Raw genomic sequence first — 25,525 nt, 5'->3', positions numbered from 1 at the left:
GTGTACTGCCAAACTAGTTTCTTTAATATCCATTAGACTCAGCTGATATCTGCACTGGGTATATGGTTGGTCTCCCAATATGGGTTAAATCTATTCAATGTAAATGTGGGAATACCAAGTCTCTAAGACAACCCTTTATTTTAAGGATATTATATACATATTTTACCAATTATGTAAATAAATGTGGTAGAACCTGTGACTTATTGAGTCCACACGAATTAGATAAAAAGTCCTGATTTGTTGAGTTTTATTTTCCAGTTCAGGACATGTTAAAGTAAAACGATGGAATCAACTGAACAAAATAACCACTTTTGTTAAACTGAATACTTCAATAAAGTTAATTGGGTTAGTAAGGTAACTATAAGATATTTTTATTGGCCCTAATAAGAAGCACAAGTAGATATGATCGTTTTGTTCTCTGTTGTGTCTTTTTTATTAATCCTTTAACTAAAGATAAATGGTTTATTTGTATTTGTAAAGTGTGATTATCAAATTGTTTTCCTTAACCACATAGTAAATATGATTCAAACTGTTTGGGATTTTTTCTGAAAAACAGTGATCTATTTAGTTGCCTAGGGATGTCAGGAATGATCCTTTAAAAATGATTACCTGAATCTAGTTATGAAAGTGAATGTGCTGTCCACAATGTGATTTAAATTGATTTCATGAAACTGAATTTTCCTTTTTTTGTGTGGCAAAATTCAAACATTAAAGGCAACACAATTCCTGGAACTTCTCTGTTGCAAAAGTATAAACTCGCACCCCCCAGATTAAATTCGACAAATGCCGTGAAAGTGCCAGGACTAATTGTTTGGATCAGCAGCAGGGTTTACGATTTTTTGAGGGGAAGGATTTTTTATTCCACTTTTATCAGAAGTTAACCTCTTACACCCTAAGGGGGTATAAATAAATTTCTGCCTGACAAAAACACACAAAAGTAAATAACTTATAACCTCAAAGCTATTAGATTTAAGAAGAAACTTTTGGTACGTCTGTAAAGGTAAGATGTCATAGAATGGTTTTCTGGTGTCAGCACCATTGTAGCTTTGACCCTGCCTGAAATATTAGGGACAAAATACAAAATATTTTGCATTTTTTGAACCTCGCCAAAATTTTCTTTGAAATAAACATTGCAAAACACTACCAAAATATTATTTATAGCACAAAAAAGTAGTACAGACTTTCAAATCTAAATATATACAATATATATATATAAAAATATACCAAATTTGGACTCAATCAGATGAATCATATTTATTTTAGAATGGTATTAGTGAGAAATTTCTTAGGCAGAGGGGCCATTTTGGCACATTTATCCATAAATGTCACCAAACTGTGCCAAATATGTTTTTTACATCAATACTGGGGGTTTGTTAAAATTACGAGGTCACGTAGCAGCTGGACCCGCCGGTGGGTCCGTAGGGTTCAAGGGGTTAAGGGAGGCTTTGAGAGACCAGTTGGTCACTAGCTTCTCGGTGCTGACTCAGTGATGAGGACAGGATGACCAGCTACATTGGAGGGTGTCTGAATGAGAGAATAGATATGATAACACAAGCATGCACTGCACAAACGATCTAGAAATAAGTTTAAGTTTCCTAAATCAGGTGTATTTCCATCATGGAAATTGGATGGATAACATGATTAGATAATATGCACTTGAAATAAGACAAAAAAAAAATTATTTTTCTTATTTCAAATGTAAATTGTCTTGTTCCATTGGCAAAGTGTCTCAAAAACCTCCTGAGTTCAAGAAAAAATGCACTTATTTTATGAAAAAATGACTCAATTTTTTTTGGTGATATTTGCTCCTGTTTGATAGCTAATGGTAATAAAATCCTTTAAATAGTTAAAGTTTTGAGAAATAAGTTTGAAACTTCTAAAAGATTTCTAAGTCTAAAATTTCTAAGATACTAATCTTGATTTCTGGTGCTGCCCCCTGCTGTCCTGGAATGTGCATCGTGACACAATCAAGCACCTGTTCTTGTTTTCAGATTTAAAGCTACAGTGTGTAATAATTACAGGGATATAAAGTCAGAAATTGAATATATTATACATAACTATGTTATTTATCATCACCTATGAGCTCAGCCTTTTAACCATAATATTTGCGTTGCCTTAGAATTCGTTATTTATAATTACATAGGAGCGGGTCTCGCAGCCATGGAGGCTGACATCTTTGCGCTACGGCAGCGCAGAAGCAACAAACTAGCGATTGCGAGATCTCCCATGACGCTCGAAAGTAACTACGGCAAGTTGAGAGAGATTAACTGAGACGTTACTGAACAGTAGATGGCAGTATTATGCCTGAGAAGCGTTTAGTCTGCCTGAAACCAAAGAAGAAGAAGAAGCAGGTATACTGCGCTTCAGTAACAAGAAAGGTGAACAAGGCGGCAGGCGTGAGTGACTTTGCAAACTGTTTGGCACTGTGTGGCCAAACATCAGACGAATGGAGGATCATGCCTACTCTGTATCACAACGAAAAGCGGCGGACACCGAACCCCCGTCATCTAAGAAGCGGAAACACGACGAGAATAAACGCAAGCGTGACAAGAAACGGCAAAAAACACGGATCAACATTGGCACGGCATTTACACGATGGAAGTCACTGATGGAGGAAAGGTTTTCAAAGTGACGCTCAAGTTGCCAGTTTTCTGTTGGACAGGTAAGGCCACAGCTTCATAAAATTACCACAGCTGATAGTGGCGTGTGTGAGAGAGACAGATATATGAAGCTGCATATTAGCGAGCTACGGATATATACCTCGGTTACTTCTCTCCGGCTCCTTTGGAGATCTTCAATTCTTTCCTCCTCTGCTCTAGTCAACCCCCGCTGGCCTCTCTCTCGCCTGGCCCTGGCTGCACGCCCACCCCGGCCTCTCTGCCCTCTTCCTCTCCCTCTTCCTCGCGTTGTAACCCCCGTGCCACAAACAAGACTTGGACTCTGTAAACGGGGAATATATACCGGTATTCTTCCAGCGAACACAATCTCGCTGTTAAACTAATGACTACAATTACTTCGTCTGTTTATATCACCATGCAAAGCAGCTCACCAAAACGTCACAACGATGTAGAAAAAAAATAACGGGTATATTTATTATTATCAAATCTATACCCTACACAGACTAATGAAATACTATCTGTAAAATTATCTATGTAAACAAACCTCATTACTTGAGAAGGTAGGTGATTCCGACGTCGTGGAAGACATTTTGTCCCGTAACGCTCGCCGTATTGTTGGGGGGGAGAAGCGGTGGGAGGGAGATGTTCATGTTGCTGCAGTCTGCAGTCTGACCGCTAAATGTCGCTGAAAATTACACACTGTAGCTTTAACAAAGTTGATGTGATGCATTCATTAAGGCATCTGCTGTAATCCTGTTTGGTTTGCCCAAGGGGCAGTAATATTCCCTCATTAGTGATTTTCTGGCTGCAAAATCCTTCCTGTGTTCAAAGACTTCAGTGGTGCATTTGTTTTTACCAAGATATCAAACTAAAGATTTTAATCTGAGCAGGAACAGAACAGGGCATCATGCCTGTACTGATGTTTTCCTCAGTCTGCTGCGGCTGATTTGGAGTTCTTTCATCACTGTCCGAGCCAACGTCCCCCGGCTCAGAGGGCCTCTGTGCCAGTCTTGGCTCTGAAGACCTTACAAAAAAGATGGGAATCCCATCTTTCCCGAGACCTTCTTCTAATCCAAAAAAAGGGGGGTTTCTGCTTCTGTCGAAACTGTCACTGAAGATTACTCAAAACACTGGAAAAACATCAGTTAGTGCTTCTTAATTTTTCTTTTGGTGTCCTAATGCTGCAGCACCACCAGTCATTGGGATAAAAACTGCAAGGTTTTGTATCCTTTTAGCTTTTGCAGGCCTGGATGCATGTTTGTTTAAGGAGCAGTTTTTGAGTTGGAGTAAGATTGATGAGAGCCACACTGTGACAGGCAGGCCTCAAGAGCTTTCTTCAACTTCCTTATTGTTTTTGGTTGTATGACTGGAAGACTCTAAAAAAATAACTCCTACATTTGCATCTAAAATATGTGTTAGGCTTATTTTTTTATTGTAAAAATAGGGGTCATTATGTCACATCACTCGCACTGATCAGATTTCAATGCTCTTTTGCAAAAACGTAATAAGTATCTAGATTCCTAACACTATTTAATGTCTTTATGGCGACTACAAAAAATCAGAAAGATGTCTGTAAAAGTTGTTTATTACAAGCTCTACACATGCTCGCTGATATAAAGGATTCAAGGACTCATAAAATACAATATAAGTTTGTTTTTTTATCCTTTACATGCAAAAGTTTTTACAGCACAGTTTTTTCAACAATATTACTCTTTAATATGTAGTTTGGGAGATGTGGTTATATAACTTCCTGAACCTGTATTTTACCAGTACAGTCACAACTGTTTGTGTATTTTATTAAGGTTGTGACGTGTTTATTATGAGATGGAAGGAGAATTATTCATAGTTTCATAGTGATCATTCTTTAAAAATCTTAACACTGAGGACTGAATTGGATTCAGTCTGAGTCAATGCTTTAGATTCTTCTTTTTTTTTTTAGATGTGCATTGTACTCCTAGAGACTAACATCTTTTCCCACCCTTTAAAAAAATTGAATTACATTTTCTGCGAAGATTTAAAAATTGAATTAGATGCTGGAATCAGCAAAGGTTTTACAAGTACGGCAATAGTTGTTTTTCTTAAATAAGTTGAGAATCTCTGCAGCTCCTCCAGAGTTACCGTGAAGATTTCTGGTACCTCTCTCGCCCGTATTGACTGGCCTGACATTTTAGATTAACATCTGTGTTGGTAGGTTGGCTATTATACTTTTTATTTTTATTTTTGGAAGATGAAATACAAAGTGGGCAGTAAAATGTTAAAAACTTGAAAGCTTGAAACATTCCCCCAACTTACTAAACTTCTCTGTTGTGTTGGATTTTTATGATGCTGTTTGTTGAATTATGCTCTCTAGCAAACCCCTTAGGCCTTTAGACTGCATATGGATTTATACTGAGATTAGATTAGGCAGAGGTGAACTTTACTGATTAAGCAACTTGTGGAGGGACTTGGTTGCGTATGGGATAAAGCAAAAGCACTGAAGTAAATGACTTGAGTAAAGCTGTTAGGTTTGTGTATTGAGTCACATTTCACCACTGGGTAAGTTAACCATTAAGGTGTGGGCCAACAGCACTTCATCACCACAGGAGCAAGTCAAATCCAGAGCAAACAACTGCAGACAAAAAAGGTAGAGACAGAAAAGCTGGAGCAGATATTTAACCCATGGAGTTCCTTAGCACACATTAGTTTTATTTTGGAGACTAAGCCTGAATCCTCAGGACAGATCTTCTTCTGGCCAGTCTGTGAGAAATTTAGGCTCTGGTAGGATTAAAATCAAGACGTGTCGTAATGAGACCTCACATTTCTCTGATAGAAGTCAGTGACTTTCATTTCAACTCAGGAGGACATTAATGGAATAAAGTTAATTAACTGTCTGCAATTCTAAAACTGATCCTATAATTAATTTAAATTTGTAAATGATAGTTTTACAGATTTGTATTTTTATTTATCAGTAAATTTTATGATTTCTATGAGAGATTTGATCCTCTGAAATCTTGCATTATTCAAAAGTTGCAGTATTTGTCGTCAACTTGAAATCTGTCATTTTATCTGTTGTATTAATTGATTATTATGTGAGTGAGTGAAGGTGTGTCCTTTAAAGTCAGCTTTCTGTGTTGCTATCTGTGTTTGAGAAGTTTGGAGGCAAAACAGCAACATAGTCCATCAAAAATTTAGACCCAGATTGATGACACCGTTGATGAACTCAACAATAGAACAAGTCATTCAGATTTTGTCTAAGAAGTTATGCAGCTGATAAAGCTAAATAATACAGTGGAGGGCTAGAATGGTTTGGAATCGTTTTTTCAATTACAGATGTATAATCTTTAGGAAAAAGGAGTATAATGTTGAAATGGTGGAAATTTGCTTTCATTGTAAAAAAAACAACAAAACAAAACACTATAGAATCTCCCCTCAAAACTAATTTCTACATTTACGCTCAGTTTGGTTGAGTTAATTTTAGGGGTAACCTGATCCGATAATAAAATCGGATATTGGACTGATATTAGCCCAGTTATGTCGGCATGTGCCTAAAATTGTGGATATTGTCACGCTGATGGAAACTCTCTACTTCTGTTTAAAATTTCTGTAAATCATTGGTTAATATTACAGGGGTCAGCTGTTCTCATACTTATTGTTCTTGTAAATTTTGGTAATATCACTTGATCAAGGCTTTTCTAGAATTCTACAGCTGAAAATAATTCATATAAAGAATGGATGATTTATACTAATAACTTATCGGGTCAATATCGGTATCAGTGACCCACTGAGGTATTGAGAAGACCCACAGCAGACAATGGTATTGAGGAAAGTGAGGGGAGGCAGTATGTTCTATGAAGATCCTCCATCATCTCCACTGTCCTAAGTGTGTATCACTGCCACCGTGGTGATATTAGTATCATCAGCAGACTTAAGGGGCATTCATTGGTGTACAGAGAGAGGAGTGAGGAGAGAAGACACTCTTAGGGATGTCGGTGCTGCAGCTGAGTGTCAGCCCAGAAGCTGGTGATCCACTGACAGCTGGAGACCGGTTGTATGAGCAGGGCAAGCTTTTGGTATAGAATGTCTCGGTTTGATACTGTTGAAGGTAGGGTTGTCAAAAGTATCGATACTCAAAAAATTATCGATACTGAAATGTTGTATCCGGATACAATACTCATTTTTTAAAAGTATCGAATACCAGTCTTACCTAAACAGTCATTCATCTAAAGTGCAGAATAGTGGAAAATGCACTTTCTGAACACTGTGATTGAATAATTCTGTGCACTTTTCAGTTTCAGACTTTTTTTGTAACAGTTGCAGCTGCTGAGAATTCTTTTTGTTTCTTAACCGGTTTGGCCAGTGTCATTGTTATGTGTGCAAAGCATAGCCAAGTAAGGAAAACTTAATTTTAATTTTGTAAGTTTTTTATCAAGCTTGCTAAATACTGTGCACAGCAAACAACCTCAAAATATTGTTTATTGTATTTATTTATTGTATTTTAATTATTAATCAAAATATTTTTGTTGAAATTTTATCCTTGTGGTATCGAAAATGGTATCGAGTATCGAATATTTTCCTTAGTATCGGTATCGAGTTGAAAAGTTTAGTATCGTGACAACCCTAGTTGAAGGTCAAGGGGTTAGTTTTGATGCCCCCCTTTGGCCTCCCCTGAAGAAAAAGCTGTTATTTGTGCTCCGATGATGGAATTTTTAAACTTAAAGTATGATATGTCATCTGGAACTCCCCGAGGGGCCAACAGTCGGAAAGTCAAAGCGACACAAACATACCTGATTTCCACCTTCATGATGGCTGCTACTGACATGCACAGTAGTAAAACTTTATTACTTTGTCAGTTTTTAGGAGTTCTTTGTTATTTATGTGAAGTTAAGTCATACGTGTACTGTTTTTACTGCTTAAATGATGTTTTAATGCTGTTTATATTCAAATCGTCTTGTTGTAAGAGTGGTTGTAGTGGCCTTATAAGAACAAGGGGAGAATACAAGTGTCCACAAGCAGGAAACTGGAATATTATCACCTCCCTGATTATGCCAGCCAACTTCCTAGTTTCAAATTCATAGGTTAGTGGTTAATGAAATGCAGCATATGTGTCAGACTGAGAGTTAAACAAGTTTACAGGAGATTTGAACAGCTCTGTCCGTGTTGTCTAGCAGACTCAAAATGAAGTTATCCTGTGAGTTTTGCTTTCCCCAAACTTTGAATTGTATCTTAATGTGGCTCGGACTCCTGAATTTTTATGTCGTATTTGGAAAAAGTGGTATTACCACTTGGCCCAAACTTTAAACTTAAACTAATTAAATAATAAAATATTTTTTCATTGTAGAGAAACCTTAATATTATTTTAATTGGAGCATCTCTTTAGCGGCCATTTATATTGTTAAATGGAAATATATGAACACTGAGCCTCTAAAGCCAACTTGTTTTTATGCATTTCACAACAAAAAACATGAAAGTTAGTAGAACTTTAACCTGTGGAAATGACCTTCAACTTAATGGTATAAGTTCTGACAATTCACTTAGCATTGTTAAAGATTACAACTACCTTAGTTTTTTTTTTAACTGACTTTAAGTCATTGTGCCTATATTTAACACTTAGTTTTTCAGGTTTACACAACGGAAAATAGTCTTCCAGTCCCAAAAAGGGAAGCTGTATGTTTTATGGTGCATTGTTTAGTTTTGTTGTAAGTATTGGTTGGCTATATTTCTGTGGAAGCTACATAGGAACAATCACAATTACAAACAATTGTGATTGTGTGACTGAAAAAATAGGGGAATCTCTGTTTTTATAAATATCAGTAGTTAAAATCAGGTCTTGTTCTCAAGAATCTAATGTCATTTATTGTTTTAAGAGCTAGATGTATTGTAACATAAATTTATAAGTTATGGAAATAGTTGCAGATGAAGTCTTTTGAATGCAGTAATTTCAGTTCCTCATCGTTTTTAAACAGGCTTTAAACCAGCTGTAAGACTGATGCTGCACATTCAGCGCAGAGCGGGGAATGGTGTCAATCGTCTCTTGGCAAGAAAAAGAGAAAACATTTTTTTTCTAAAAATGTTGAGCTATTAATCTACTGCCTCAAAAGAACTACTTCATATCCAAAGGTGAGCAGTTGAACCATACCTTCTCTGAATGAAAACAGTAGTAGGTGTGGTAAAAAGGAGCATGACACAGTAGATCCAGGACAGTTTAGTATTCTAGCTGAGGGTCGACTAGCAGGCCTTCCTAAAGAACCCACTTTTATTTGGATTTAAAAGGGGATCAGGGTCGTTTCCATTCATCCATCCGTCGACACAGATATACAAACATTGGTAAATTAAATCAATTCTGACCCGCAGTGAGTTACAGCGTTTTCTACTTCTATTTACAGCAGAATAAAACGGACTGCTGCCTGTGACTATACGAAGCACATGGTGGACAAAGCTGTTTTAAAGAGGGCTAAATTAATGACAATCCTCCTTTTTCTGCCAGCAGAGCCTCAGCAGCTCTTTAAGCCGTTTCATAAATCAACCAGTTAAAAGGCACATCCACACAGGAGAATAAACAGTCCCCTTTTTCTCAAGGCTGCTGGGGAGGATGAGGTTGGGGGAGTAATAGGGTGATGGAGTTTGGAGGATCAGCTTGGCTTAACTTTGTCGGTGCACCAAATTCCCCTCGGTCGCTATCCCAACATCCGCGCTCCCTTCACCGATCCATAATAGGCAGCTCCCGAACAGAGTGCAAAGCTATGTTTGACTCTGAAAACTGTTGGAGGAAGATTTTTTTAGCCAGCTAATCTTTCCTTCAATGGTACATGTGATAGTTAGTAAAACCTTTATCCTTGTTTTAAATGACGATTTAACATGTTTCTCTCACTAGTGTTGATGTGGGTGTTGTGAAGACTATAATGTATATGATGTTTGTTAGAAAGCATCTTCTAAAAACTAAATAAGACAGCTACATTGATGTAAATGGAGGTGATGCATTTATCTTTCTACCTTTTCTTTGCTCCATGTGGAAGTTGGAGCATGTTGGTTTTTCTTTTGTACAGAAAAAGTAAGTGAGCTTTAGCTGCTCCTGCATCACCAAGCAGAATCTTCTCTGCAAAGTCTCTTACCAGTTAAAATCAAATATTATATTTATCTTGCCTTTCACTCACTTACGTCCCAATCCTATATTGGGCAATATGAGCAAACAACTAATAATAAAGAACTAGAAACTAAAGAAACTAAAATCTCAGATGCTGATAGCTTCTTTTTAAAGCTTGTGTGACCCATTGGTTACTAATAAATGGGTCACTTGTTCTCATACCTATTGAGAAAAATGACCTTTATAAAATTCCACATCACAAAATCTGCCTTAGAAGTATGCATGGTTCATGTTGATATCAGAATCTGTGAAAACTCCTGCTGTCATATTGGTATCATATCGGAACTAAAAATGAAAGTTAATTATCATTATTGTCTTGCTGTGTGTGTTTTGTGATTTAACCACTGGAATTGATAATCAGTATTTATCTGTTTCATGATAAACACTGTTTGGTTATGATAATACTGAGAAGAAAATATCTTTTCTGATGCAGAAGTGAAATGTTTTTACGTTGCGAATAAGATTTGTGAATTCACAAAGCAAACAGCTGCATTAACCTTGAATACTGGAATGTGTCAAACAAAAAAATAGTGAAGCACCAGCCTGGAAAAACAAGCAAAAGGTTGCAATTTGTTCCTTTGTGGATGGGAAAGATGTTTGTGTGTTCCTCATGACCGAATTTGTCAAGAGTTTGGTTTATCAGTTAACTCCGCCAGTTCTGAAACAAATCAAGAACGTGATACATCACAGCTGTTACTGCAGATGTAATTGGCCAAAAGCTCAACATGGGAGGCAGGTGCCACTTGGTGATTTACCCAATCAGCTTGACGAATTGTATTGATTGTCCCTCCTTTTTGCAAACACTTTCCACAGGAGACTTTCCAGATTGATAGTGTGTAGAGTTCAAATTTTACTAGCGCATTTTCCAGACTATAGAGCGCATCTCACTATAAGCCCCACCTTATAAAAAAAAAACGGGAAACGTACATATATAAACATCCCCCACAAAACCTTTAGGGGATCCTAAAAGTTTAATGCGGCAAATAATCAAAAGGTGTAAATTCAGGACATTTGTTCTCAATTGTGCCTGCTGCTAGCATGTGCTTGTGCTAATTGAAAATTAGCTGCTTCTTTAATTTCCAACTCTGACTTCTAGCTCCCGGGTGGCTAGGAAAAAAACCTCAGATACGCTGCACCTTCATATGGTTCAAAGCGTGGGAAAAAAGTAGCGGCTTATAGTGTGGAAAATACGGTACAGTTATCATTCTGGCCAATGGCGTAACGACACAACAATAGGCCAGTAATCAACAATATCTGGGTGGACGCAATACGAAGTACAACACCACATCTCCCCTCCCTCTCCCCCACCTCTTCTTTGCTTTTTCTTTTCTGGAATCTGTATAAGTACCTCTATTTGGTATCCATCATCACTAACACATTGTATGTAACGGTTATGGTTTTAATCTACGCTCTGGATTACCCATAATTCCAAGTTGTAGTGTACAAAATAAAATACTCAAATACATCGTTCTTTTAAGATCTTTATTCGGTTTCAAACATATTATATGAACGTGTTTTTTTACCAACCGTCTAATGAACTATACACAGTTATTAACATAGTAATTAAAAGTACCACTATCTGCTTTGCTATTGGTGTTTAAACGGCTCTCCATCATGTGGTATAAATAAGGTCCGGTCAGTCAAACCAGAATCAGGTGGGTTTAAGAAGAAATTTTCGCACCAGTACAGCTGGAAAAAGACGTCCTAGTCTGAAATTGCGTAGGAGACCAACCAGGTGTCAGTGACGGGGCCCCTAAGAGGTCCGGGGCCCCTAAGCAACTGCTATCTCTGCTTACCGATATTTACGCCATTGATTCTGGCTTAGCAGGATTATGTATATACTATATATAGTATTTTTAGATACTAGATAGACATTAAGATGATATATATGTATCTAAAGTGTAAAATTTGTACAATGTTTTTGAAATTGATTTGAAACTAAATTTTTGAATTGACATCTGTGAATCCTCTGATCACTGTGGACTGAGAGTAAGACATTTCCTACTCACAATGTACTATATGAAAGCCCATCAAAGAAATAAAAGGTCTTTCAAAAACATTTTTTCTTAAAGGCCACATATACAATGACACTCATTTTCAAATCCAACATGTTTTTAAATCAAAAAAAGAAGATGAATTTTGCTGTCTATATATGTAAAATAATTTTCAACCATATACCTAAAGCTGGACATTGAGCTTCAAAGGAGCTGTAGTTTTTATGCTGAAATGTGTTAAATGGAGGCTGGTTTATAAACCTATGGTCTTGTTAATCTTTACCAGGGTGATTTCATTCCAGCAGCTCAGGAGATGGTCACAATGTTAGCATTTAGTGATTTTCAAATCCAAACTGATATTAGATCCTGCCCTCTCATTCTCTCCATCCATGTGGTTGAAATCCTGTTCTGAATAAGTAAATAGCAAGCTAACTATTTGTGGCAGCAGGGACTTAACCAGCGATCCTGATGAATCAATGCATTCTTCTTAAAAGTTGATAAAAGCAAAGCTCAAGCCTCAGATCATACATGTTGGAATGCAGAGCACCCTGTTGCTGATGGACATAATCATTCACTGGAACCACAATGAAGTTGGGTTTGCGAATGCAGCCGTCACTGTTCTGGGACAACAGTTCAGAAATGCTGACACAGTTCATTCTGGGACGAAGAGCTCTGTTCCCCAACAAGCTCTTCACCAAAACAATAACTCAGCTCAACATTTTTGGAAATGTGGCTTTCTTTTGTCGGGCTACTTCAGTTTCATGTTGCAGGAAATGTTGTAGGAAAACCTTGCTAATAAAGCACAAAGAGCACTATCAACACATGTATGCATGAGTGCTTGGCTAGAAAAGTAAAGCTGGTCTTGTTCTTGTTCATGCACTTAATTTATAAGTAAGAAATAAGCAAACAGGCAAGTAAAAGGTAAACAGGGAGCTGTTGTGTCAGTGAAAGGATATTTGTTTAATTCTACGTAAAACAGACCTGAAACATTTGTGATGGACTGGCCATTATGCCTCCTGAATTTCCTTTTGAAAACCGTGAGTTCATGTAAAGAAAAGATTAAAATGACAGTGCTCTGCCAAGATGTAGAACAGAGAGAAAGAAGTTATAGAGAGGGCTTCCACTTTTAGATTTATAGCCACAGGGTCACCAGTGGAAGTGGAGCTGGAGCGAAGTGGTGCAGAACTCTCCTTCTCCTCCTCTTTCTCCTCCTCCTCCTCCTCCCGTCTTTGCTCTATATGGGTCACATTAGGTGTGAATCCAGGTGAATATGCCCAGTTGTTTTTTTGTTTTTTTCCCACAGTGCATTTCCTTTCAAGCATTTGTGAAAAGCTTTAAAATAAATCAATCTCCAGTTTTTTTATTTATTAACTATGTAATGATTTTACCTGTTGCTCTGCCTTGGCTAGTACACCCTTAAAAAAGAGGCTTTGAATATCAGTGCAACTTTACTGCTTTTTAATAAAGGTTAGCTTTTATTTTTGGCATACTTGTTTGTAAGATAAATGCAGCATTTATCTTGTAAATTACTATATTTACTTTGTCAATTGAAAGATAGCTTCAAGGAATGTCTAATTATCAATATATCTCTTTCTGTTTTGCCTGTGCTCTAAGTATGATTCAACACAAAGGCTCATTTCTTTCAAACCACCTCAGGCCTGAAAGAAATTTTTTACAAAGTCAGCAGGATGGTATGGAGGGTAAAAACTTCTCAGAGGTCATTGTTTGAAATCCACAGCTCAGAGGAGAAGCTTAGGCTCACCGAGTCTTTATAAAAAACATTAGATGGTAAATGAATATCCACCAGAAAAAAAAGTTTCCCTCCTGCCGTAACAGACAAGACAAGTTTTTTATAAAGCATATTTCAGTAGGAAGACAATTCAAAACGCCGGGTGACCATTTCGCCAAGCAGGTTTGCTGAAAACTTAAGTTTTCTTAACCTTAAATCAGGGAAACTCTGAGTTTTCCGTTTCACAAAGAGAGCTTACTCCAAAACATTTTTTCTGTCACCGTAGTAACATTCTCCCCAGAGCTTTTGTTAGTAAACTGTCCTCTGTCTCCGCTCTTGTTACAGCCAATCACGTAAATTTAATTCCTGATTTAGTCAGAGGATTTTTTTTTGTTGCTTGGAGCATTACAAAAAAAAAATAATAATAATAATAATAATTCACCAATGTTAGACATATTAGGTTTTAAAATCCAACATTACATGTTTGTTTAACCAGGATCTTATTAAAGAATTATTGGCATTATTTCACAGAGAATTACATATTTATAGGGAGAGGATTTTACGACTCAGTGACAGGATAGGAGAATAATTTGTTTTTAGTTTGTTTAATATGAACAACATGCGGATCATTTTATTTTTATTTCTTTATTTTTCCAGTACACAAAGAACTACTGAAATTATTTTCAGATTAAATATAAATTGATTCATTAATTCTGCCGGGGGAAAGGAATTACCTTAGGGTTAGGATTAGGATTAACTTGATGAGAACAATCTACTGAGCCTACTGGCATCATCTGAAGCCGTTCTATGAGACAGATAACCGCTTAAAACGGCCATTTATTGGGATGATAACATTGAAGCAGCTGCAATAAGTATTTACTGTGTAAAAGAAAACAGAATCAAACTGAAGAACCCCATGAGATGAGGAACAAGTTCTGTGTTATAGAACAACATTTTTAGACTTCATCCTCACCTGCTGCCAGATGATTTCACCTAAATAGATGCATTTATCCACTACAATTTAAGAAATAAACTCGTAACATTATCGTGGTCACAACAGGCTGTGGCCAGCCGTTTGATATGTATTATTTTTACTGAATATGTATTCCTGATATCTGAAAAAAAAATGTTTGTTGTCAAAATGACCATTTTAAACAAAATAACATGCTTCACATCTAGAATAAACAATCTGGATGTCTAGAAATCTATGTATTCCCATTGTTACTGCTCAGCATTTGTGTTATTTTGACTTTGAAGAAAAGTATCTTAGATATCATAAATATATTTTCAGTCAAGCTGATAAAGATTTTTTAGATATTTAAAAGTTTCTTTGTTTTCTTTATAAGAAAGTATGGCAACATTCATCCTTTGCATTTCACAGAAAAGTGTTTTAGCCACAAATGATTAATTTTTTTGTTTTTGTTTTTTGTTTATCTGTGCATCTCAAAACTCAGGATTAAGTTGCTTTCCCTCTTTTCTTTTGATTATTTTAAGTGTCATTACCTTTTCTCATTTGTTTAATACTTGGCTCGAATTTAGGTTGCAAAGGTAAACAATGTAAAGCGAACAGACTATGGCGGTTTAATTTGATAGATGGTTCTGATACAAAACAAATATTCTATTCTTTGCTTAGACTCTGAAGCTACTCTAGCATGTAAGCACTATGGGGAGTCCGGTTTATATTCTTTTAACTGTAAATTAAATGTTCATTTCCTCAATTTAAACGTAATTTTGTTCCACTTGTCTAATTATTGCAAGGCAAGGCAGGCTTATTTTTATAGCTCAGTGGCAGGAAAAGTGCTGTACATGAAAAAGGCAATTTAGATTGCAGTGGCAGAGACAACACAAACTTTTAAAGAGAATAAAGTGACACATTGAAATTAGTGGATTATATGTTAAAAAAGATACTAAATGATGAAGGAAATGGAACAAAAGTTAGACTGAATACTTAACTAATGATAGATAGATAGATAGATAGATAGATAGATAGATAGATAGATAGATAGATAGATAGATAGATAGATAGATAGATAGATAGATAGATAGATAGGTAATGCGTTTATTTATAACATTTTTTTTCATGTGTACATTACTTGTGCCAATAAATATGACTGGCAAACCCCCTATGGTGAAAAATGTTATGACCCCCCCCTTGTAGTGACCCTTACGTTGAAGATCTGTGATTTAAACTTTAAAAAAGAAGCATATGAGGTGACCCACCAGCGTTCCCACAAGTTTCCCTGTGGCCCCCATTAGAGGTCCCGGCTGCTGCAGGCCAGGGAGGATGTTTTTGATGAAGCAGAGAGCTTAATTTAGTCCAAGGCATTCTCAGTATCTTTCACCTAACCCTGGAGGTGTCAGTGTGTACGTGTGCGCGGGGGTCCGTGTTTATCCACAGCGGACAAATATAAATTCAAGAAATGCACACCAGCATCGGCCCATCCTGAAAAGACAACGATCAGAAATCTTTAGACAATAAGGAGCTTGTTCTCCTAATCGCTGCTGCTTATGTGTGACATGCCATTGTGATCTTGTGAGTTTTTCCTTGATGTGCAGTTTTTAAATAGATTGTTAATGCTGGAGTATCAGAAAATAATCCAGCTAAAGCTTGAAAAAACACCCACAGTTCTGATTTGTTCTGGCTCGGCTCAGGTTCCTGCTTGGCCAGTAAATAACCAAATAAGCGAAGGCATTGCCAGCAAACCAACTAAAGCGAAAAACAAACCTGCGCCAACAGCTTCTGCCAAACAGTTCTGTACCCAGAGCTTGTTCTCTTACGGGTTCATACAGAAATGCTCTGCCATGCTCCATGAGTTACACCATTATTCTGTCTGCAGGAAACACGGATTCGCTCAGAACAGTGAAGAGGGATCAGAGCCATGAGGCAGCCTCATATGATCCTTTGTCTTCCAGGTTTCTCTCTATACTCTTAAGTGTGATAGCGTGTGGTTTTTCCTGCAGCCTTTAATTGGATCTTATGATCCTCTGACCTCGTCATTTGCATGCAACATTTAAAGAACGTGTTCTGACTCGTCAGAGTTCTGCAGGGAGAGCAGAGCTGTGTGGTTTTACGGCGTCCGCAGCAAGCTGAAAGAAAGGAGGACCACACAGTCGCACGGTCGGATCGGATTTGCTGAGGCCTTTATTTATAATCTGGGTCAGAGTCCAGGCCGTAACCTTGCTCTTACTCACCCTCCTTTGCACCTCATTTTATCTTTATCTAGGCCCTCTTCCTGTAGCTCCTCTCACTCTTTCTGCCTTTGTCGAGTCCATTCAACCCTTTAGTTGTTACATCCTTTTTCTTTGAGGTCTTTTTAATCACAAGTCTTATTCTTCTGTTGCTAAATTCAGTAATTCATATTAAGATGAATTATTCCAGATTGATAAATGTCACAATAAACTTAATTAGTTTCAATTACCAGTGTTTTAGAGCAAGACAAGAAATAACACAGCTCTCAGTCAGAAGTTTACATACATCAGGCACAATAAGGTCATATTGGGGTTTGGGCTTAAAAAAAAGGTTACTGAACCCTTCTTGTTTAAGAATGGAACAATAACCAGAATTTCAAACACAATTTTGTTGATTTTTCTTTCTTTTCTCAATCCTTATATTATCAGAATTATACACAGATGTTAAAATAGAGATCCCCCATAATATTTTTTCACATTCAAATGATCCACGAACAAAGTTCTGGGGTTTTTCTCTCTACTTGAAAACATTTTACAGAATTTGTTAAGTTTACATAAAAAAAATAAAAAAAAATCTGCTTATGGCACAGACAGGACTGCCGTTTGTCATTCCACCCAATCGAGAAGTGTGTTTCTGATTAGAAGGGAAACAGGCATCTCACAAATGACACAATAAAACACTTTACAAATTACTCAGAAAAATCAGGTTTACATTTCAATAAAAATATTGAACGCGTGGATTTCATTAAATCCTTTTCAACAAGAAAAAGCTTTTTGATATAACAGCAATGATTTTCAAATTAGCCAAACATTTTTTTGCATACCTCCACTGGTACTTTTTTTTTTTTTTTTTTTGCAATGAGGTCCAAGTCTTTAAGATTGGGAGACCTTGTAGCCATGAATGCATCACAGAGTTTAAAAGCACTATCTCTGAAAACACAACATGTTAAGCCGGATTCCCCTACGGTCGGTTCAGAAGGGGGGAGTTTACACAGCCTCACCAGAATTGGACTAGAACAGATTAGAAAAAAAAATCCCTGGCTAGATAACTTGATTCCAGGTTTGTTGCTCGGAGAGTTGGGCAGAACCTGGTAAAAACCTGGAACCATTGAAATCCTTCTTGTGGGTTTCCTGATAAATCCAGAAGTGAAGATAACTTTTCAGTTACCACAAAATGCCAAATCTCTAACTGTCTGTTGTCTAAATTTTGCCTCATATTCTTGCTTTAAAGGGTTTCCAAAAAAAGGACAACTACTTTATAAAAAGAAGATAAAAGTGCTGCTGAGGATGAGTACTGTACAATGGGCCTGTGAATGGAGGGACCCCTTTTATGAGCAACTATGAAGCGAGCGAGAGAGAGAGAGATGTCTTTGGCTGTGTTCTAAAAACTGCTCTCCAATATCCAGTGAAATAAGCCTGATATATGAGATAGACATGTTTGCGCATGCTTCGCTTTGCCAGCAGATGTTTTTATCTCATGAGCTGATAGATGCAGCTCAGGCATCATGTGCGTTTTATTTTAATTTTTTTTTCTGGGTCTTGTAACTGTGCAAAGCTGATGGGTTTTGCTGTAAAGTCAGCCTCAACAGTTGGTCTGGCACGGTCACGGCTCTGCTGAGAACACATGACAGGACCACAAACTTCTGGTTTTGTGCAAAAAAAACTGTGGGGTGTAATTTGCAAATGCATTTATAGTGTGGAGTTCTTATAAGATGCTGTGTTCAATGTGACAGGAGGAGCATGTGAATCTCTGATCTTTTCATCAGGACACTTTATGCTTTGAATGCCTTAATTCAACTCGTTGCTGTTGGATCGAAAGAGAAAAAGAAGCTGGAAGCAGATTTTGTTTTTAGGATCAAATTGGTGCCACACTGCTGCATGCTCCCCTGGGCCTTCAGCAACCATAACATTACTCCCATTAATCATATGGGGTAAATGTCCATACCTTAATTCCCCAGGCTGGCCCTGACTCTCTTATGGCTCTGACACGGCTGCTAACAGTAAGACTTGATGACATTGTCTTGTTTTTCATGCTGGAGGCCTCAGTGGGTGGTGTTTTTGTGAGTGCTTCCTCGGTTTGAGGCGGAATAAACCGGCAACCAAGGGAGAAGCTGAACCAAGCTCCAGAGCTGCTACAGAGCCCTGCTGAGACCTGCCAGGTCCACCGCTCTCTCTGCCAGAGGCCTCAGCTCCCAGTCAGAGTGAGTCACAACCCATACTCCTGACACCAACACACATTAGTATTAAACGACACACCCACAGCATGTAGGCATGCAGGTGCAAGCACATGTGGGAAACAATGGATTAATGTGTGGATCCAAAAAATTCATTACAAACATTGAAAGATACACTTTCTTTGAAATGCAGAGCATTTCAGCGTGTTATACTCAGGTCGTATGCAGCGAAGCAAAGTAGTTCATGATGTCGAGCTGAAGGAAAATTAAGAGTTTTTTTCTTCACAAAAATGAAATCTGAAACATGTGCCATCCATATGCTTTTATCTAAAACAGTCTAGAAATATAAAAACTGTTTCTCATTTCTCTTACATTACAGCAGCGACGGAATACAGATTTTGTTGGGAATTCATTTAATAAAGGAAAACTGTGTATTTTATTATTGAACTTTATTGATCTCACTCTGGAGAAATTAATCTCGGAACACCCATACCCTTTGGGGAGCAGTGGGCTGCCATTGTGGGGGACCCGTGGAGCAGTGTGGGGTTAAGGGTCTTGCTCATTGCAGGGTGAAGGGATCAAACTGGGTACTTGCAACCTTCTCAGAGCACAAGTGCACTGCTTTAACCACTAGGCCAACACTCCCCTTCCTAGTTTACTAAATAATTTATGAAAGTGGAAAACAAAATGATACATGCCTTTGAAAAGTTTTCACAAATACAAATCATAAAAGTGTGACATGCTTTTTTACTCAGCCTCCCTCGCTCAGGCATCCCTAAGTACCTTGAGAGGCCAAATGATAGTATACTACTTATTAGTATACTAATGGTGTACTAATCTTTACCAGGCAGGGTGGGTGAGAAAATCATTGATTAGCAATGTAGAAAAGAGGTATATTGAAATCAATTAAGTTTATTTATATAGAGCTATTTCACAATGCATGTCATCTCAACATGGTTGAACTGTAAAGTGCCTTGAGATGACATGTGTTGTGAATTTGGCGCTATATAAATAAACTGAATTGAATTGAATTGAACATGCATGACAATACTGACTAGATGCAATCAAATGATTTTCTGATTTGTTAGAAAACCATTTGATTGCATCTAGTCAAAGACTTGCAAAACATGCTCCTCCTGGATGAGCCTGCGGCGATGATATTTGCTTGCTCTTTGTCATTGATTATACTGCAATCCCTCACACCAAGCATGAGTCCTTCAACAGGCGCTCCATCCAGGGGTGGTAGTTTGAGATGAAGGCCTGGATCCGCTGGAACGACCTGCCTGGAAAAACTGGTGGGAGTGTTTGTGACCAAATGTCCTAAAGGGTGCATATGCTGAGGGTGAGTATCTATATGTATATATCTGTAGTTGAGAGCAGGCTGTTCTTGTTCATTAGGTGAATTATTGTCAAAAGACATAATCACAAAGCAAATAGTTTAACGGGCAGCTTTCTGATATTTTATAATATAATAAAGTAATAATGTGCTATATGGTAAATATACTGATGAAGACCATGGATCTAATACTACGTTCAGACCACACGCAGCAGAAGCAGCAAAAATGTGTATGCTGCTTCATTTTTGATGCTTGTACAAGTTTAGTTCTGATGCACGGCTGAAGCATCTTTGCTGCTCTGGCTGCACGGTCGAAAATTGGGTCTGATGCGCGTTGGGCAGAACTACCCTATCCCTTCTTTGCCTGTAACAAGTATCGTGGCTTATTTTAATGAATAATGTTGCATTCAGACTGGAAGCAGTAAAAAAGCTTCTGATGCCTCATTTTAGATGCACATTAAGGTCAGAAGTCCAGTAAAGTGTGTCCTGATGCGTCCGATGCTGCTGCAGCTTTGCTGGGCCGGTCGCCTCTTGGTTACATTCAGACTGCTTCCAGTCTGAATGTAACATTATTCATTAAAATGTCCGCTACTTTTCAATGCAGCTGGAAGGCGTTTTTCATGTACATAATCAAAAAACTGCAGGCAGCAGAATATTAAAATCAAACTATTTTTGCCGGCAGGTTTCGACATTTTAAGTTAATTTAGGCGTTAATAAACAGTTTCAGAGGAGTGATAATAGAGATCTGGACTAGCAGAGCTGTGTCTGTCTCCCTGTCAGCTTCCAGATCAGCTTGTCTGATTGGCTGATCTGGTGCGACGAGCAGTAAAAGTTAAATTTTTCCAGCTGCTGCATTTGCAGCGCGTTCCGCGCGTCAGATGCTGGGAAACTCAGAAGCTTGACGTGCGTCAACCATCGACTTTGAATGTAAACTAGCTGCTTCTGCAGCGCATTGTCTTGAACGTCACATAAGGCTTTATTCTGCTTTTTGACTAATTGCACATGCAGAAAAGTTTACTGTAAAGTTCTGTTTTCGTGTTTTTTAATGATTAATACATAAAATAATTTTAGATAAACAATCTCATGCACATGTAAATCCACTTACTTTGTAGGAAAATCAACAGTTACTAAACCCCAAACACATTTAGTCAACAAAAGTTAAAATAAAATACTTTGCAGGATGCATTTAGATGCTTTTTGTAATCATTTTGAACTGTAGTTTCAGAATACACTGAGCAGGCGTATGTAGACTTTTGACAGCCTTTATATTTTTGAGATCCTTAAAAGTAAAAAGTTGTTGACTTTTTCACTGGCCAAGTTGAAAAGTGAAATACTTGGCAGAAGGAATTGGTAATGGATTGAAGGGGAAGATTCAAATGATTCACAAACTGTGAGAACGCTGCAGCTATTTAGCTCTGAGCCACAAAGTTTAGCTGCTGTTTTAAAACATTCTATTGGAAGTCTGGACATTCTTTGATTAGAGTCAATCTATATCATGAAGAACCAAATGAAGCATAAAAACTCTAGAATGAATAATCTAACACTCTTTCCAAATAGTTTTTAATACTGTTTTTGTTTTGTGAATCTTAAGGCTGTTTGTAAAAACATATAACCTCATCTGACTTCAATTAACTGGATGATATTATTACCTCTACTTAAGTTCTAAAGTTATGAATAAGAAGTTTTTCTTTGCTCACAATTATTTAGTGTGTCACAAATATTTTCTAATAATTTTTTATAAGCTTTACAGCAATATTTCAGCTTGTTTTCCCTGATGTTTTATCTTTAGTGATAAGCTCCACGTTATTGAGGTCAGAAGCTCCCTTCCTACAAATCAGATCTGAGTCAGAACTCTTGACGGTTACATCCAGCTAGAAGCAACATTTTGGTGAGATTAAACTTTAATCTTAAACCTAAATCTGACAGATGTACTGTATGAATATGTTTGGGGTCTAACTTGAGTACATGTGATTCTCTTTGGGTTTGTGTTGTTGTTTTTTTTACATTTCAGACCCCTAAATATACACTAATGAACAGTAAAACAAGCAGAATTAACTCCAAACTCTTCAGTAGATTAAGAACAACCAATCTAACCATTAAATAAGTTTTATGACAGTATTTCTGAAATTGCTTTTACCATCCCTTCCATTGCTTTTGTTGCTAATATATTTGGATGTATGCATGAGTAGCCATAGGGTCTTTGGAATGTTGATGTGGTCCAAAGTTTAATAGAATGGAGCGTGGGTGTGGAAAGGAGTTCTCTGGAGAGCAGCTTGGGTCTTAAAGTACTGAAAAGGCTTGACCTGGACCGCGTTCACCCACTCACTGGGACATAGCAACGTCCTCTCCGGTCCAGAACAGGCTTTCATGGTTTGGCTGTGCAGCAAAGAAATATCCACGACCATATGCTGGGAGGCATTAACAGAAGAAGAGGGAAGGAAAAAAATTAAAAAGGCTCAGAAAGAAGCTCAAAAACACACATAAGTCACAGAACACATCCCTGTTGTCCTGCGTTGCTCATCATGTAATGAGTAGCACATGACTTGAATCGGGTGTGGTGCGTGATCTCTTATCGGACAAAAGGGTCCCACAGAGGGAGACGGAGCCTCTCCGCCTGTCCTGTTTGTCGGCAGTCATGAGGTCTCCATTCCATTTGCCACGCTGTGTCTCGTGGTTAAAAGTGCATGAAATGCTTGAGTTAAAAACAAAATCCCCCTGCCTTTATAAACATTCAGCTGTGGCGGAATGTTGTCAATAAATCAGATGCTTAGTTGGAGAAAAGCAGCGCTACATCTGTGCGGGTGACGGGTGTGGGTGGGTAGGGGGTGTACAGACCTGAAATGTCAAACCTAAAGGGTGTAACGTGCTACAGTGGGTTTTTTTATTAACATGTTTTACTCGCCCTTTCAAGAACCGAGCATATTTACGTCAACGACATAATCTAGATTCTGTTTCCATTCATTAAGGCACCATTTTCCATTTGGTTCTGACGAAATCACTTTAACTGTCATAACATGTCAGCAGATGTCAGCATTTATTGGTACCCCTGCTGTTAATGCTCTATACATCACCTTTTCTCAATAGGGCAGCACTTGGCGAGAACATTTGACATGGTTGGTTCAAACATAGAAAGGACGCTTTTTTCTTATTTTTCTTATTGTACAATCTGTCAAGATCATCCAGAGTCCTAGGTCATCCATTATAATGCCTGGGTGCTTTGGTGGTAATGAAAGAATGTTGATTTGATGTCTGGTTAAGCACTTTTGTCTTTATTTGGCCACATGTTAAAGATCTTTTTCCTAAAAGACCCAGTGATGAGTCATTTTCAGTTTTCTGGCAGCTTCCGTTTCATGATACCAACCTCGCTAACCAGGATCCCAGGCCATTTGGATGAGGAACAGCCCAAAGCATCACATTACTGCCTCTATATTTAATGCTAGACTTTACTTTGACAAAGTTGATATTTTACTCAAAAATCTCTGTGTATGAAATGAATGTTTTGCTGAATATAAATTACACATTCTCACTGAAGGAATTTTAAATCATAAATTAAAAGATTCTTCCTTTTGAATACTGGTAAAAAAAAATGTTGGGAAAATCCTGTCTTTTATACTGTTTACCATTTGGCTTGCTTTAAATGTCTCAATAGTTGTTGGGAAAGTTAATTTTCTTTGAACTTAAAATCTTCAACATCCTTCTTTCATACTTTAATGCCATGCTTACTGGTCTTTACGCATTTGACAAGAGGCATTTATGTCCCCTAATATTCTGAGGTTTAGAGAAAGTCAGAATACATTTTCTATGATAAATGCTTGTGAAAATTGTTGGTGCAACTAACTGTTAAAGAAAATAATTATTTATTCATGTGGGATTTTTTTTCCCTACTGAATAAAAGTTTTAAAATTGATTTTTTTTTTTTATAGCCAATATTTATTTTCAAGGGAAGTTTGTACATCTGTACCATGGCAATAAACAGGAAAATGTGTTGCATGTGAGTCAGAGCTCATCTTCTACTTGATTATGTTGCAGATTCAGTGACAATACTGTGTTTCATTTGCATGTAGAGGAGATTCTCTGGGAAATAAAGCAAAAACATCTTACACCCAGAAGAAGCAGCTTATCCAACTTCATTAACTCAAACCAAGCAGAAATATATGAGAAGATATGACTGTGTATGTGTCTGTGTAATCCTTTCACAGGGAGGCACCACCAGAAGCAGCCGGCCACAGTCCACTGGGGAGCTTTAAATTAATTTAATGTATGCTAAAGCAAGTTATCTGGGGCTCCTTCTGAAGAGCTGTGCAAAGGGCCGGTTTTCTGAATGCTGATGACTACCAAAAAAAACAAGGGGAGAACTTAGAAACTGCGGGCCTGTGGGGTGATGACCATACCTATTTGGTGAGCTCATAAAGCCAAAGATATAATGATAAATGTTTTGTAGAATAAAATGCAGATGTAGTCTGATTTTGTTTGTTTCTGCTTTTAGACCAAAGTGCTTAATAAATATCTTTTTTTTTTAAAGTCAAACTTATGGTGCATTCTTTTTTCAGAATAACATTACTGTTTACCATTTTCAGTTTCCCCTAACATGTCTTTAAAAAAATCTGAGGAGTTGGTGACAGTTATGTAACATTCCTTCTTTTAAATAGTTTTTTAATAAGATGTCAGACAGAATTCAGATCCATATGCAGGAACATAACCAGACCAAAAACCATATTTGATATAGGGGTTATTTTCTGCAGCTAAAAGCTGCACCAAGACATTGGCATGAGGCCAGACTAAGTATTTATTCAGCACCATATAGGCCTTGTTCAATCAGAAGGTTGTTGGGTACTCTTTTTTTTTTTTCCTGATCAGCAAATGTTTCATTTGCAAGGAATACTAGACTGCACAAACACCTTTCAGTGTAGAAGTTGTTTCAGAGGGAAGAAGCATTTCATTAATATCCCAATTTTAATGAATAGTCTTAAATGGGATGGACTATGTGTCACCCTTTGCAGTTAAAACAAATTTTCTGGGAAGGCTTTCCATAAGTTTTAGGATGGGTCCATGTGAGGGCCTTGTGAGGTCAGAAACTAATGTTGGACGTAAAAGTCAAACTCTAGACTAATTCATCCCCAAAGATGCCTTTTAAGTTAGTCAAATCCATTTCATCCCATGTATTACTGTAAGGACCCTGCTTTTTTGCACTGCTGATCAGTCATACTGGAGTTAAAGTCGTCCACAGCTGTTCCCAGAGAGCTACGAGTGAACATTGTGTAAAATCCAGGTATGCTAAAGCAGTGGTCCCCAACCTTTTTTGCACCACGGACCGCTATGTGTCAGACAATATTTTCACGGACCGGCCGAGCGGGTGGGAGGGTTG

General features: G+C 37.6%; 1 long non-coding RNA gene across 2 annotated transcripts in view; it reads left to right on the top strand.

Annotated features, from left to right (window-relative positions):
• Positions 1 to 24,682, top strand: part of LOC119788246 — a 34,559-nt gene extending 9,877 nt beyond the window's left edge. The window contains exons 2-6 of one of the 2 annotated variants that reach the window (XR_005281439.1): positions 18,690 to 18,851; positions 20,038 to 20,166; positions 21,950 to 22,048; positions 24,360 to 24,558; positions 24,647 to 24,676. This is a non-coding gene — a long non-coding RNA (uncharacterized LOC119788246). Of the gene's footprint in view, positions 1 to 18,689; positions 18,852 to 20,037; positions 20,167 to 21,949; positions 22,049 to 24,359 lie in introns of both variants that reach the window. The other variant, XR_005281438.1, reaches the window with a different exon arrangement.
• The last annotated feature ends 843 nt before the right edge of the window (positions 24,683 to 25,525 follow it).

Source organism: Cyprinodon tularosa, unplaced genomic scaffold (assembly GCF_016077235.1).
Source record: "Cyprinodon tularosa strain WSP-4 unplaced genomic scaffold, ASM1607723v1 ctg312, whole genome shotgun sequence".
Lineage (NCBI taxonomy): Eukaryota > Metazoa > Chordata > Actinopteri > Cyprinodontiformes > Cyprinodontidae > Cyprinodon > Cyprinodon tularosa.
This window is presented reverse-complemented; position numbering and strand designations above follow the sequence as displayed.